Here is a 15,313-nt window from a genome sequence, read left to right as displayed (position 1 = left end):
GGTGACTAAAACTTCATTACTACCTTTCTGCCCTTTTATGATTAACACCTGTGCTTTCATCGCGCTCCCATTTCTGGCTACACATCCGACTACAGTACTCTACGCGCTGCACCGTAATAACAATATTAAACAACGACAAAAACGCTAAAATTCACAATGCACAACTTGAACATAACGAGATAATTCGTTGAACAAAGTTTTCTATGAGCGGTGTGAGCGAAGCGAGCGAGCGGTATAAAGGCCTGAATACACCTACCGAGTAGAGTGGCGACTGGCGAGACAGTGCAATCGGCCGAGCATTCAGAATGAACACATTACCGTGTGATAGGCCGAGCGCTCGACCTAACAACAGGCCGAGACAGTCACTCGGACCCCGTTCAATTTACTAAGTAGAGTACCAACCTGTCCGCTTCTTCGCACTGTCTCGCTCGATCACACGGTGAATCTAAACAGCACTCGACGTGCATTCGGAGACCACTTGACGCTCGGTGCGTACACGTCACTCCGTGAAATTTCCCATTTAAGCCATTAAAAATATAATAATAATGTCTGGAAATGGAATTTCGACGCCACAGTGAAATCTCAGCAACTGTATAAATTGCATTTCTGCCATTTGTTCTCAAGCGTCAGTTGTACCTGCCATAATATTAAAAATACGTGTGCTCCCTCACTCGGCTATAGCCCTTAGCACTGTCTCGGCAGTTACATTTTACTTTGTATAATGTATATGGATTTTATATATATGGATTTTTTCAGAGACAGGTGTGGAAATAACTGGATGCAAGTAGCCCGAGATAGAATTATTTGGAAGGATTTAGGAGAGGCCTACGCCGTAGAGGCGACTACCACCAAAATTTAGTTACAAAAAAAAAAAAAAAAAATAAAATTAAGTATAATAATAATATGTAGTTATAGGGAGAGAAATGTTATATTTTGTTATATTTTAGTTAGTAAAATTGTTTATTAAGTATTAAGTAAATTTATTCTCTAGTATATTTCTGTAAATTGGTGGTAGGAAAATAAAGGCTATTTTTATTTTATTTTATTTTATTTTATTTTTTAATGTATATGGATGTGTTCGGCCGAGGGTCTCGCCGCTACTCGGCAGGTGTAATCAGGCCTTAAGCGGTGTAAGCGGGGTTAAGCGGACTCTTGTAATGTTCACGTAATTAAGTCGCCGTTGTTCGACTCACTTATCCCGCGGCCCGGCAACAATGCGGGGTGAACTGGGAAAAAACAACTCGCCCACTCGTCTGTTACGAATTTAGAATTTTTCAACTAAATAATTGGAAATGGCCTAATTTATGATAAAAACTATTGTTTTCTTTAAAAATCCAGAATAGAACATAAGATTTATTTTAATTACGTGGCAAACGAGCAAACAGGCCACCTGATGGAAAGCAACTAACGTCGCCCTTTGACACTCTCAACATCACAAGAGTTGCGGTAACAGGTGCGTTGCCAGTCTAAATAGTAATAGGACAGTTTTTTATCGTAGTAAAATGCACGGTTTCCGGTTATGTTCTTTTTTTTTCTTTATTTATTAAAGTTAGGTTAGTTAGTAGGTTTGTTCAAAAAAAAAAAAGGTTCTTTCACAGGCAACACAAGTCACAACTCCTGTAAACACAACTCGAAATGATAAATAAATAGCACTGTCGCAGTAAAATAGATTTAGTTTAAAAACACTCGCATTTAAGCTGCGCAAACACTAAAGTCAACAGATTTAAAAAGAATTAAAGACCAAAGGCGACTCACAAAAAATTTAAAGTTAAATATTTAAAGGATTTTGCGCGGATCAGACGAAAATAGAACAGAGAAGGAAATTAAGTTTTAGATTCTATTTGTATTTTGGAGGTTTGCAATTACAGCGTGCGACTTGGAATAAAAAGTTATTTTATTTTGCTGGCTGTCTTTAGATACGCTGGTAAAAATAAAATACATGAGCAAATTTTCTAACCGCTTTAATGCGACATCTACAATCATGCATAACTTTTTGAATCTCTTTTTTCGGTGCACTTTTTTGGATGGGTACAAATTAAATTCGGTTTCGTAATGCCGCGTCCTGCTCTAACGTCATTTCACTTTTGTTAGAGTAGGACGCAACATTCTCGTAAGTCGTACGATTGTTTGAGTATCAAAAACGTTTCGTGGTACGGGCCCAGGACCTGATCGAATATTCGTATAAGACGGTAAGAGAGTGAATCGACGCGGCGTAGGAAAAACCGTACACCCACCTTCCACGCGGCAAAAATGTACTTAAAACTTTTTTCATAAGAGTTACTTTTGTATACCTCTGAAGTTTTCTGGTATTCTGGTATTGAAGTATGGTATGTCTATACCATAAAGTTAATATACCTAGCGGAATAGAGCAACAATCTCGAGCTGTCAAACGTAACCGAAATTGGTTTCATCTGTGTGTAAAAATATCACACGTCTCTTTTTACCACGCAGTGTTACAGATAGTGACGCCTCTCTTGCTCAGGCCTTTGTTTCTCTATTCCGCTAGGTATATTAACTTCATCTTCTAAACATACTATACTTACTTCATTCTAGAATACCAGAGTAACATACCAGAGGCATACGATAGGTGCTTTTCGGTGTAACGAAGTAGGTACCGGTGAACTCGTCAAAACTGTGCTCCTCATACCTAAGGCTGTTTGCGAGTTTAGACACTTAATCAGTGGCCAGCAACGGTGAAGATTTAAGCCGATGTGGTTAGCCGAGTGCATCGTTCTTCAATCAAAACTATATCCAGTGAATGCTGGTTTGTTAACAAGAATACCTTGGCTTTTATTTAACGGCTGCACATTTTATGAAACTAAGCCCCAATTTCACCAATGACTGTTTAAGTTAACGCTCGAATTACTAATTAGTATCACGTTACCTCTTTCGTTTTGCATATGAATAAAAGAGAAGAAATTTTAACAATTTGCTATTAACTCTAACAGACGTTAGTGAAATTTTGACTTAACGTACTAAACTTGTGTATGTATGCAAATTTTGTCAAAACCTCTTCAGTAAAGTTAAGTTACAATTAAATCTCTCTGTGTTCTTTCTCTATTCGCTATTTACTATACGAGCTTCTCTATCATGGCGGCAATCGTAATTAACCATCATGGCCCAAAGCAAAGAGCATTTACCTGTATTCATTTCTTAAGAAACGTCTAAAGAACTAAAAGGTGTATCAACTTATCGATCACGTTTTCGTGAATTTATAAATAGCTTAATTAGTCAAACAACACCATAGTCTAGCTACTAAGGTACCTTTGACCTTCGTAGCAAAGTGCTACCTTGAGCGTAGTTCCGACACGATTACCATGACTTTATGCTGGCAGTTGGCACTACAAACTGCCAACATAAAGTCCATATTGAGGGTAGAAATACGAGCGAAATGCTTATGTCTATCTAAATAGGTGACAATTATTTTTTTTGGTTGTTTTAGTTGATACAAATAACTAAAAATCAATAAAAAAGTTCCCGAAATTTTCCAACATTCAGCGAGCTGATGTTAAAGCATGGCTTAATAATAAGTACTCAGGCAATTAGACTAGGACGAGTCGGCGCATGAGTACCGAAAACTATTCCACCTCAATTTTTTATGCGATCCTCTTCAAATTGCCCTCCTGATGATATAAATGCATGTTGCCAGGGCGCAACCCGGTGCCATATTGTTTAAACAATTGCAAGGAATTGTTAATTTTCAACCGAACATTTTTTTTATATTCTTTATTGAAATACGAATAAAAAAGGTCCTATGACTTTTTACGATAAAGTTAATATTTTTAAAGATATGAATTTTTAAAGGTTCGAAAAACCTCAAATTTGGGTACTTTCGACCGATGAAAAATATATTTCAAAAAAAATAATGCCAAAGTAATATATTTTTTTAAATTCTATATACAATAGTTAATGATATTGTTAAAAGAGATTTCAAAAAATTTCATTGTTTATATCTTTTTTTTATCTTAGCAAAAGTAGACAAAAAATTGTGTTTTTTGTATGGGAGCCCCCCTTAAACAATTACTTTATTATAATCTTATTATTAATTATTTAAGTACAAATATAATTAAGGATTTTGTGAAATTTTCAAGCGCCTCGCTGTTACTATTATTGATTACGAGCAAAAAAGGCCAAAAAAATCACGTTTCTTGTATGGGAGCCCCCCTTAAATATTAATTTTATTTTATTTTTAGTATTTGTTCTTATAGCGGCAACAGACGTACACAATCTGCAAAAATGTTAGAAGTCTAGCTATAGCGGTTCTTGAGATACAGCCTGGAGACATATAGACAAATAGGCAGACGGACAGACAACGAAGTCTTAGAAAACCCTATTATTAAGACTTCTGAAATTTTCACAGATTGTGTATATCTGTTGCCGCTAAAATATATTATTTAAGGGGGGCTCCCATACAAGAAACGTGATTTTTTGGCCTTTTTTGCTCGTAATCAATAATAGTAACAGTTAGGCACTTGAAATTTTCATAAAATCTTTAATTATATTTGTACTTTAATAATTAATAATAAAATTAAAATAAAGTAATTGGTTAAGGGCTCCCATACAAAAACACAATTTTTTGTCTACTTTTGCTAAGATAAAAAAAAGATATAAATAATGAAATTTTTTTAAATCTCTAGTAACAATATTATTAACTATTGTATATAGAATTTAAAAAAATATATTACTTTGACATTATTATTTTTTTAAATATATTTTTCATCGGTCGAAAGTACCCAAATTTGAGGTTTTTTTAACCTTTAAATAATCATATCTTTAAAAATATTAACTTTATCGTAAAAAATCATAGGACCTTTTTTATTGGTATTTCAATAAAAAATATAAAAAAAATTTGTTCGGTTGAAAAATAACAATTTCTTGCAATTGTTTAAACAATGTTTGTTTAAACAATATGGCACCGGGTTGCGTCCTGGCAACATGCATTTATATCATCAGGAGGGCAATTTGAAGAGGATCGCATAAAAAAATTGAGGTGGAATAGTTTTCGGTACTCATGCGCCGACTCGTGCTACTTCAAACAAACAAAACTTGAGAGGTGTCAAGTCAAACATTGACGCACAGGAATACTATCAAGGCCCTCTGCCCCTACCATGCAAGTACTAATAAAAAAATGTCCTTACAACTTTTTCAGGCTAGCCCAAGACGCAACGCGCGATAAGGAACTACGTTCCAAAAACTAAATCAAAATTGGCCCAAAAATCACATTATGTTTGGATGCTACGACGCGCGACGCCACGGACAGACATTTCGTTGGGGGTTAAAAATATTTTCAAACCACTTTAAAAACACCGGGTTTACTTTAAATATCTTCAGGAAATCACACTTTCTCCCCCGCGTATTTATCGGAAAACAGTTGCCGTCCGACTTCCGGCAACATGGCGGCCGTAACACAGTTACGTCGCTTCCGGCACGGGATTGCGGTTCCGCCGCGAACAATAACGCTCTTCTTCGACTCACTGAAGATATTTTCTATAATTTATTGTATTTCCACACGTTACCTGCGAGAAATTGTCTTGTAAGGGTTTGATTTTATTTATTTATTTATTTAATGATTTATTGTGCACAAGAAATATTAACAAAACAATAATTTACACAGTGAGACGACACAAAGGATCTGCTTATTTCTAATAGAAATCTCTTCCAGCAGCCCTACAGAGAGAGATTGGATAAGGATAGCAGATAGGACGTGCACAATCATGAATGTAATATTATGTCAACATGTACTTCTTACAATAAAACTAATAAAATAGTAGTAATAATAATAATAATGAACAGATACGATAATATGATACGAATGACAAAATAAATAAATTTATTTTGTTTTGGTGGCTTACGACTAAACGGGCCCCTAGACGAGGAATTTTATTACGCAATAATTCGTATTGCATAATATTATTGACCGTCTAAGGTTAACATTGAACATCGTGCGCCTTCCCTAGTCTAGTCTAGGGGTCGGCTAAGGGCTAACAAGTCGGTATAGGTGTGAAAGGGACAAGATGGTTTTGGTATAAAAAATGATAGAGACAGGTTATGTAGTAGGTAAATTATCATTTTCTGTGCGATATCGACCACAGTTAAGATAAAGAACAAAATTTTACAAATCCACAGCATAGAATTTTCTCCTTTTTCGGTCGGTTAAAATCCATCTTAATGTCCAAGGTAAATCTACATAAATCTTTATAATTAAAAATGAATTTTAAATTTTGTTAATCTCGCGAATGACTGAAGCCAAAAATTAAATTAATAAATAAATTGATAATGTCTAAATGCTCTAAAGCAAATTGTGTACACAATACGCAAATCTAAGAAACTCCTTTTTGATTCCGTTAGAAATGTTTCAACAATGTAATTTCAGGAGCAGTAGCGTTAAAAACTTTTTCATATAGTAAACTTCAGTACAATGACAATACGCAAATCTAAGAAACTCCTTTTTAGGGTTCCGTACCCAAAGGGTGCGGGACGGGACCCTATTACTAAGACTTCGTTGTCTGTCCGTCTGTCTGTCTGTATGTCTCCAGGCTGTAACTCAAGAACGGCAATAGCTAGAGTTGAAATTTTCACAGATTGTGTATCCGCATATTATATATACCGCGCTTATGTTGCCGCTATAACAACAAATACTAAAAACAAAATAAATCTCCCATACAACAAACGTGATTTTTTAGGCCTTTTTTGCTCTATAACAATAATAGCAATAGGTAGGTACTTGAATTTTTAACAAAATCCTTAGTTTTATGTGTACTTTAACATTTGAATAATAATATTAATATTTAATAAAAAATTAAGAGGGGCTCCCATACAAAAAACACAAAATTTGGCCTAATTTTGCTCTATAATGGTACGGAACCCTTCGTGCGCGAGTCCGACTCGCACTTGGCCGATTTTTTGATTTTGTTAAAAATGTCAACATTGTTATGTCGCGGTATCGTTAAAAACTTTTCCATATACGTGAACTTTACGAGGAGACTTTAACTATGACGAATATCGTCCTAATCCGGATACAATGTATCCATCCATCATCCGGAACACGGTTATCCATTTTTTCAAAGTTCCATCCTTTTGTCAATATCCTGAATTTTTTACTAGCCTACACTGACATAAACGAATAATAATTATCATTTACTAGATGACGCCCGCAACTCCGTTGCGCCTTAATTAGTTCATCGCGCGGGAACCGTACATTTTTCCGAGATAAAAATATCTTATGTCCTTTCCCGGTACGTAAAGTATAGTCATACCCAATTTCAGCAAACTTAAAGTTAAACGATCTTAATTCTTAGCACTACACTATTCGCCAGTCCATCAGTCACCATTAGTCAAACATAATTCGTGATTGACGGAATTGACTGTCGCTTGAATGACGGTATAGTGGACGCCATACTATTATTATAAATGCGAAACCAGGTATCTGTCTGTCTGTTACCTCTTCACGCTTAAACCGCGGAACCAATTTTGCTGAAATTTGGTATGGAAATTAATATCGAATCGTAGATTGATCTTAATAGATTAATCGAATCACAATAGATTTATTCGATTCATCAGGCACGCATTACATCGAGTCACTAATCGAAAGTTCCCCAACTAATTATGTCGATTGGTTTGATTGATGCGATAGTAATGGAGTTGTCAAGAGACGGGGAATGTTCCCGTCTCCCGACGCGACGAATCGACTGGAAGTTTGACCGATTAGCACAAACAATTGATCGCTGCGTATTCGTTACTTAATTTCTGGCATCAGTTCAGTCCATCAATCTGAGACTGACGCCAGAATGGTGGCTGAAAAGTACATGTACCTAATAAAGAAATGAGCAGTCCGTCAACCAATTAGGCGATCACTCTCCCGTTATCCCGACCACACTGATTGCCTGAACTGACGCCAGACTGACCGTGTAACCGATGTCTTATTGATATTTTTTTTTTGACGGGCTTTGGCCCACCACACATTCCCACCACTGTATCTCCTGTGTCGCCAGGATCGACAGCGGCATCCAACCACGAAAACCCTTTGATATGATCTCAGGGAGCCCGAGGGACATGCTAAAGCTGTCTTGGGACCCGCAACAAAATTAATCAGAAGAAAATAGGAGGAGTAGGAAGAATTCCAGATTCCCTCCCCAATATAAAGCGGGAGACAGCACAAAGTTGCAGTGACCGAAAGTCAAAGAACTGAAGGGGAGAAGCACCACGGGAATAAACGTTAATAATAATAGTGACTACTACGCTAGAGCTAAATTAATTTATTGTGTTAGACTGTTGCCAATAGTAATTGTGACAAAAACACTTGAAGGCACGGAAGTTCCTAGCGCTGTCCACGAGATCACCGTAGTATGCGACACCAGATGTGCAGAGTAGGTTGTTTAGCATTGTAGTTCTTTCGTCCTGCCAGAGACTGCACTCCCAGAGAACATGATGAGCTGTTTGTTCAAACATGTTGCCTTCGGTCGAGCACTCGCACATGGGTGATGCTACCAGATTAAATCCGTAGAGTTTGGCCTTAAAATTTCCATGACCGGTCAGGAATTGAGAAACGCAGTGATCAATATCCATCCAATGTTTGGATAGTCGTTCACGAATATTAGGGAAAAAATTATAAAGATGTCGCCCTTTGGTGGAACAGTCCCAACGCGTCTGCCATTCGGAGATTAGGCTTTGCAAAGAGTTTTCTAAAGGTTCAAACAATCTTGCTATGTCTTATTGATATGTTGCATGCCTTTCTGTTTCGTGAATGAGGGTTTTTAAGTTCGTATGCACCTGGTCCTGGTAGGGAGCTGTCTGTTGTTACTGTTCCCACCTGCTAAAACTATATTTATGCAGCGTTTAACTATTCTTGGTTCGTTGTTTTCTTCTGCCATAATACTAATATGCTTGAAAAAGCGATAGTTGTTTACTAAAATCATTTTTCTGAAGCCTAAAGAATAGCGTCTTCAATGTAAAAAATTCAGCAACTTCTGTTAAGAACATTTTCAGACGACGACAGGAAAAGGTACCTTCTCACACCCTCACGCAATACACCGCATACCTTAACACCATGGTATTAAGGCTCAAATTCCTTATGTCCACCTACATTCCAACTAAAGTATTCAACACTTACCACTGTAATTAAAATCTCACCTTTACGTCACCTAAAGCTAGAATCCTCAAAGCCATCCTACACAGAATTAATGAATGGCGGGATTTTGTGGGAATTACTGAAATTCTTATGTTCTAAAGCAAAGCGTTATAAACTAACGGATCTCAAGAAAACCTTGCATAATAGGGTGACAAAACTACAGTAATTTCTTAAAAAATCGGCCAAGCGCGAGTTGGACTCACGCACGAAGGGTTCCGTACCGTAATAGAGAAAAAATTGGCTGAAATTGTGTTTTTCATGGTTCCGTACCCAAAGGGTAAAAACGGGACTCTATTACTGAGACTTCGATGTCTGTCTGTCTGTCTGTCTTCAGACTGTTACTCAAGAACCGCTATAGCTAGCCTTCTAAAATTTTCACAGATAATATGTATTTTTGGTGCCGCTATAACAACAAATAATTACTAAAAACAAAATAAATTAAATATTTAAGGGGGGCTCACACACAACAAACGTGTATTTTTAGTCTTAGTAATAGGGTCCCGTTTTTACCCTTTGGAAACGGAACCCTAAAAATTATAACCTAATTACAAAAGGCGTAAATAAGGGTAAATCCCTAGTATTACAAATATTTGCTAGTATTACGAATCTATCATACTCACATTCCTTAAAGTTGGTTAAAGATTAGCATATCAGTATAGAAGCTGAATATTATAGCTTATCCAGGATATTTAGATTTCTCTTCACTTATTAATAGGGCCGATCGTTGTACATTTTTTAAAGTTTTTGTCAGGATTTTATCGCTAGTGAAACTTCAGAAGGCAGGCATTAGTCTGCGTTATACTCAGATATCACACCTACATTGCATTTAGTCTCAGGACTCGGACTGGACAGCCAGTGATTAGTCGCTTTGTCCCGAAACACAGTTGATTACTGCTGGGGTGAAAATGTGACATAACAAGTGCAGGATCTAGGCTTCCTCTAGGTATTATCAACGTTATACTAGCTTTACAATAAAGGTAGTAAAAATAAGAAATCACATATTTTTATTGTCAAATAAAAAAATAAAGCGATGTCCCCGTTTGACTTTGGACAAGGATGTACCATCGAGGAATTTGATTCCTATGCATTTGACAGACCAACGTTATTTGGTCGAATATGTCAATTCAATGTAAATTGTGATCTGTCAGCTGGCGTAACGCAACCAAACTACTTAGGTCCCCGATTTGCATAGGAATCAACTTCTCTGATAGTACAAATACAGGCAATCGTGAACTACTTACTGCTAATTTTATTTGTCTCTGATCGATGGACAGTACTAGTCTAGCTAGTGCGTATTGTATACAGCTGCCCACCGTGAAGTACCTACTATCAGAGAAATTGATTGCCCTCTTAAAGGCCGGCAACGCACTTGCAGCTCTTCTGATGCTGTAAGTGTCCATGGGCGACGGAAGTTGCTTTCCATCAGGTGACCCGTTTGCTCGTTTGCCCCCTTATTTCAAAAAAAAAAAAATCTTGTGCACACGACGGGTCTACTTAATTGGGTCATGACTCATGCTATGTCAAGCCCATGACAAACAATGTGCGCTTTTATAATTCCGGACATCACGTTATTGTGGACGCCGACTTCCACAATAGAACGTTGGGTACGTTATAATATTATACCCTTTTGATTTTAAGCACCGCGGACGTTTTGTTCGGTTCAGAAGAGTGTCGACGTCGTGATGTCCTCTGACGTGCACGTTAAAAAGTTATTGTCGACGGTAATTTAAAAGCGTCTTCATATATTTCCATACATTTTACTTCCCCATGTTATCGTTTTACCGCGGACGACCACGATATTACCGCCACGTCCAAAGTTCTAAAAGCGCACATTGGCTTGACTTAACCCAACAAAAATATGAAGGCATGTCATCTGGACATTAATTAATTTCTCTGATGGTAGCTTGATTACTTATTTTTATGAAGGTCCTGTCTGAGGTCGAATAATAGTAATAATAATAATAGCTCCCACACCGGTTTCGGTGACGGTGGCCAGTTTCATTGAAACCATCCAACCAAATAGTGCTCAAGTGTGTGCGCAGTACACAAGAGCACTCTCTATTCCTTTACTCTCATAACCGGGACGGAAGACCGACACGACTGGCGAGAGATCAGGCGCAGGACCGACTTTTTACATGCCCATCCGACGCATGGATCATCTTACTTGTCAGACAATCATGTGATCAGCCTGCATTGTCCTAACCAAACTTGGAAATAACATGTTTCCAATGCGGGAATCGAACCCACGACCTCCGAGTCAAGAGCCGCGCTCTATACCACTAGACCACGGAGACGTTGCCGAATAATAGTAAACGGAATATAGTAAGATCATCGCATGCGTTAGTAATATGCTCAGTGTCGATTACTAATCGAGTCATCGGATATTCGGCTCGAGTCGGCAGATAGCCGATACTGGACCAATTATCACCGCAGATTGATACTGTAACACCTAATACCGTGTGGGAATTGCGATTGTGTTTACAGTGGCGAGGGCCTTTAGCCAATTTGCATTCGATAGCTTCGAACAGTTAAGTTAGAAAATCCATCAAGCCAATCAATTATACATAGACTGAATGACGCCCACAAATCCGTTGCGTCGAAATTCGGTTATCGAGCGGGAATCATAACTTTTTTCGCAACAAAAACCTATCAAGCTATTTTTTTTTTGAGTAGCTTCATTTTGATAAGACGAACAACATTTTTATCTGCGAAAAACCTTGAAAGTGGTAGCTAACAGAGATAGAAAGGATTTCATACTTTGATTTTTGACAAAAGTTCAGAAAGCTATTAACACCATATATATGACTGGACGAAAAAGTGGCGAATAAAGCTAAATGAAACAAAATCAGTTCATGTTGATTTTACGAATAAAATACCAAAGTATAACCCGGTATTCATTAACAATACTGCAATACCGCACGAAAACATCGCCAAATATCTCGGCATGACCCTGGACGCAAAGCTTTGCTGGAAAGCTCATTTAAAAAGAAGCGCGACTCTTCGCGCTTGCTGAGATGGAGCTTTGCTATAGGAAAATGTACTGGCTGATTCGGAAAGAGTCATCCCTATTCATCAGTAACAAATACTCTTGTATAAGCAAGTCCTTATGCCCGTATGGACTTATGGTATTCAGCTATGGGGCTGTACCAAAAAGACTAATACCATGATGATACAAAGATTCCAAAACAAAGTACTCAGAGGAATTGTGAATGCACCCTGGTACATTAGAAATGAAGACCTACATCGGGACCTTAATGTGGATATGGTCTCTACAGTTATAAAAAGATACGCCGAAGCCCACGAAAAGAGACTTTGTCATCACGTGAATGTCGAGGCCATCCAGCTCCTCGACAACACGGACTTAGTTAGAAGACTGAAAAGGACAAAACGCATGGACACCGCGCGCGGAAAGGGTAGCGGTGCGGTGTTTCTTTGATGGCGCACGCCGCCGCGCCGGCCGCATAGTATGCCTACTTGCCTAGCCGCGTAATTCACTCAGGAATCAGGATCGATGATTAATTTATTTGAAGGGAAATTTGGTAAGAAATTAAGTATCTAATTTTATTACATAATTATAATGAGAATCGAGTACCGAGTACACTCCTAAAGAATTGCAAATGTCTCACCAGTCATGCAGTAGATCCTGTTAAAGGTGAACTCCGAACGACCTGTATGTGTGAACTCTCAGTATGACGTCACCAGCTATTTTCAGCACATTACCTCGTCGGGACCGTATAGTGTACGGAGACTGCACTTACAAGTAAATACTGGGTACTGAACTTTTATTGTACTTTTAAGTTTGAACTACAGTGTAAATGGTATGTATGTAGATAATCTTTATTCGAAACTGCTTGAGCGCACATTTACATAGTGTGATTTTATAAAACTTGTCTCTGGTGAAAGTTGTATTTCAAAGGCACGGCAGAAATATTTTATTGGTCAAGTGCAAATAATGCCATCATTATTTACACCAGTTTTAAAAATGGGCTTGTAACAATAATGACCTTCCAGCGGTGTTTAATCTATACTAATATTATAATTGGGAAGAGTTTGTTTGTTTGTTTGAACGCGTTAATCTCAGGAACACTGATCCGATTTAAAAAGTTCTTTCAGTGTTAGATACCCCATTTATTGAGGAAGGCTATAGGCTTTATTTTATCAAGCTAATACTAATAGGAGCGAAGAAATAGAGGAACGTGTGGAAAAAACGAGAGGAAATTATTTAAAATGGCTTATTTGAACTTGTTAATCTCAGGAACTACTGGTCCGATTTGAAAATTCTTTCAGTGTTAGATAGCCTACTTATCGAGAAAGGTTATAGGCTATATTTTATCACGCTAATACTAATAGGAGGATGTGGAAAAAACGGGAGAAATTATTTGAAAGGGCTTATCTCGCGAACTACTGGAGCAATTTTTATGTTATTTGGCACAGATAAGAAGTAGACCACGTGAAGGATCATAGGCTATCGATTTTAATAATTTTTTCAGTGCCTATATATTTTATACCCGTGCGACGCCGGGGCGGGTCACTAGTTTACGATAAACTCAAGTTTGTAGCGGCTCGTAGCGGGCTGCGTAGCCGCGGCGTAGCACTTCGTAGCACCGCTACGGCGTCCTCTACGCCTGCGATTTCAATGTATGTATGTAATTTACGTGGTGATAACTCATCGTCACGTTAAATCATAACACCAATTAAAGATGTGTGTGGAACGACTAGATAATTTACATTTTATAACAATTACTATTACACAATTACTCATTTTTTCCCCCATAAAATTTTAACAAACCTTGTAATTTACCTGCCTCATCATCTGGCTAATATAATATTATCTGGCTTTACGTAAAATCCATTTTTTTTTCAAATCATTCTACGGCTCTTAAACCTATATTTATGCAAAAAATTTTAACTGGTACTTACCTGCTTCTTCTACTCATGCCTTCAATTATAGCATATTAAAACTGTGTTTAACATAGTAATATTTAAACGTATCGCGTATCGCCGATCAAAATGGGTCAGCCATTGATGTTCTTTTCGACATTTCCTATAAAACCCTAGACTTACAGTTTGCGTTCAGCAAAATCAATTATTTAACAGGAGTCACGGGAAAGTCCCGGCGGGGAAGCCCGCTAAACGACGCGACGGAATAAAAACCGCGTTAGAAATAATTGGTTTCTGCCTCGATTCCTCACCACGCTCCGATGGTATTCCTCTATTCGTGACATCAATCTTAATTTGAGATATCCTTTTCTATTTCTTAAGGCATAAAGGCGTTTCTCTATGCTTGGCCATAATGGACCACCATGCCACCATGATTGTAAAGTAAATCATGAACAAACAAACACGAACATTACACATTCTTAGCAAATAATGTGTCCGAAATAAAAAAAGAAAAACCTAAATGTGTCCGAAATCAAAACGATTTGATTTGAATGTTTGACAAAAACATTGACATGAAAACATTTTTTATTGCAGTTCATATTTATGTAGATACTAAAACCTTACTCCTTTGTTTGTAAATTCCTAATTATTCCTCGGTTAGTAACAGTTTCTTTTATATTGAAAATATTATTATATGAAGATTTCATCATCACTACGACGCGACGACTTATTTTTATCAGCATATTGTCCTTCAACTCGCGACTAAAATGCTAAAAAATGCAGGAGGCACTTAGTTGTGGCTGTAAAATGTCGGCCTATCAAAAATTTAATTCCAACATGAGCTATGAACGTTCCAACTTTAACATATTCATCAGTACAAAGTTTAATTACATATTATAGTTGTAGACTTTGTAGGTGCGAGATCCGGTGTACTACTTTCGACCCATTTTTTTTTTTTTTTTATGAAATAAGGGGGCAAACGAGCAAACGGGTCACCTGATGGAAAGCAACTTCCGTCGCCCATGGACACTCGCAGCATCAGAAGAGCTGCAAGTGCGTTGCCGGCCTTTTAAGAGGGAATATGGTAATAGGGGAGGGTAGGGAAGGGAAGGGAAGGGAATAGTTGAGGGTAGGGAAGGGAATAGGGTAGGGGTTAGGGGATTGGGCCTCCGGTAAACTCACTCACTCGGCGAAACACAGCGCAAGCGCTGTTTCACGCCGGTTTTCTGTGAGAACGTGGTATTTATCCGGTCGAGCCGGCCCATTCGTGCCGAAGCATGGCTCTCCCACGTATACAATTTTAGA

The 15,313-nt window shown here is 37.8% G+C and overlaps 2 protein-coding genes across 3 annotated transcripts in view; one reads left to right on the top strand and one right to left on the bottom strand.

Moving 5' to 3' along the window:
- LOC121737191 (probable beta-hexosaminidase fdl) overlaps positions 1–15,313 on the bottom strand; it is a 161,569-nt gene that overhangs the window by 74,669 nt on the left and 71,587 nt on the right. The window lies entirely within an intron of this gene.
- LOC121737192 overlaps positions 1–15,313 on the top strand; it is a 57,186-nt gene that overhangs the window by 22,556 nt on the left and 19,317 nt on the right. The window lies entirely within an intron of this gene.

Source organism: Aricia agestis, chromosome 20 (genome assembly GCF_905147365.1).
Source record: "Aricia agestis chromosome 20, ilAriAges1.1, whole genome shotgun sequence".
Taxonomy (NCBI): Eukaryota; Metazoa; Arthropoda; class Insecta; order Lepidoptera; family Lycaenidae; genus Aricia; species Aricia agestis.
The sequence above is the reverse complement of the archived record's forward strand: the minus strand, read 5'-3'. Positions and strand labels throughout refer to the sequence as shown.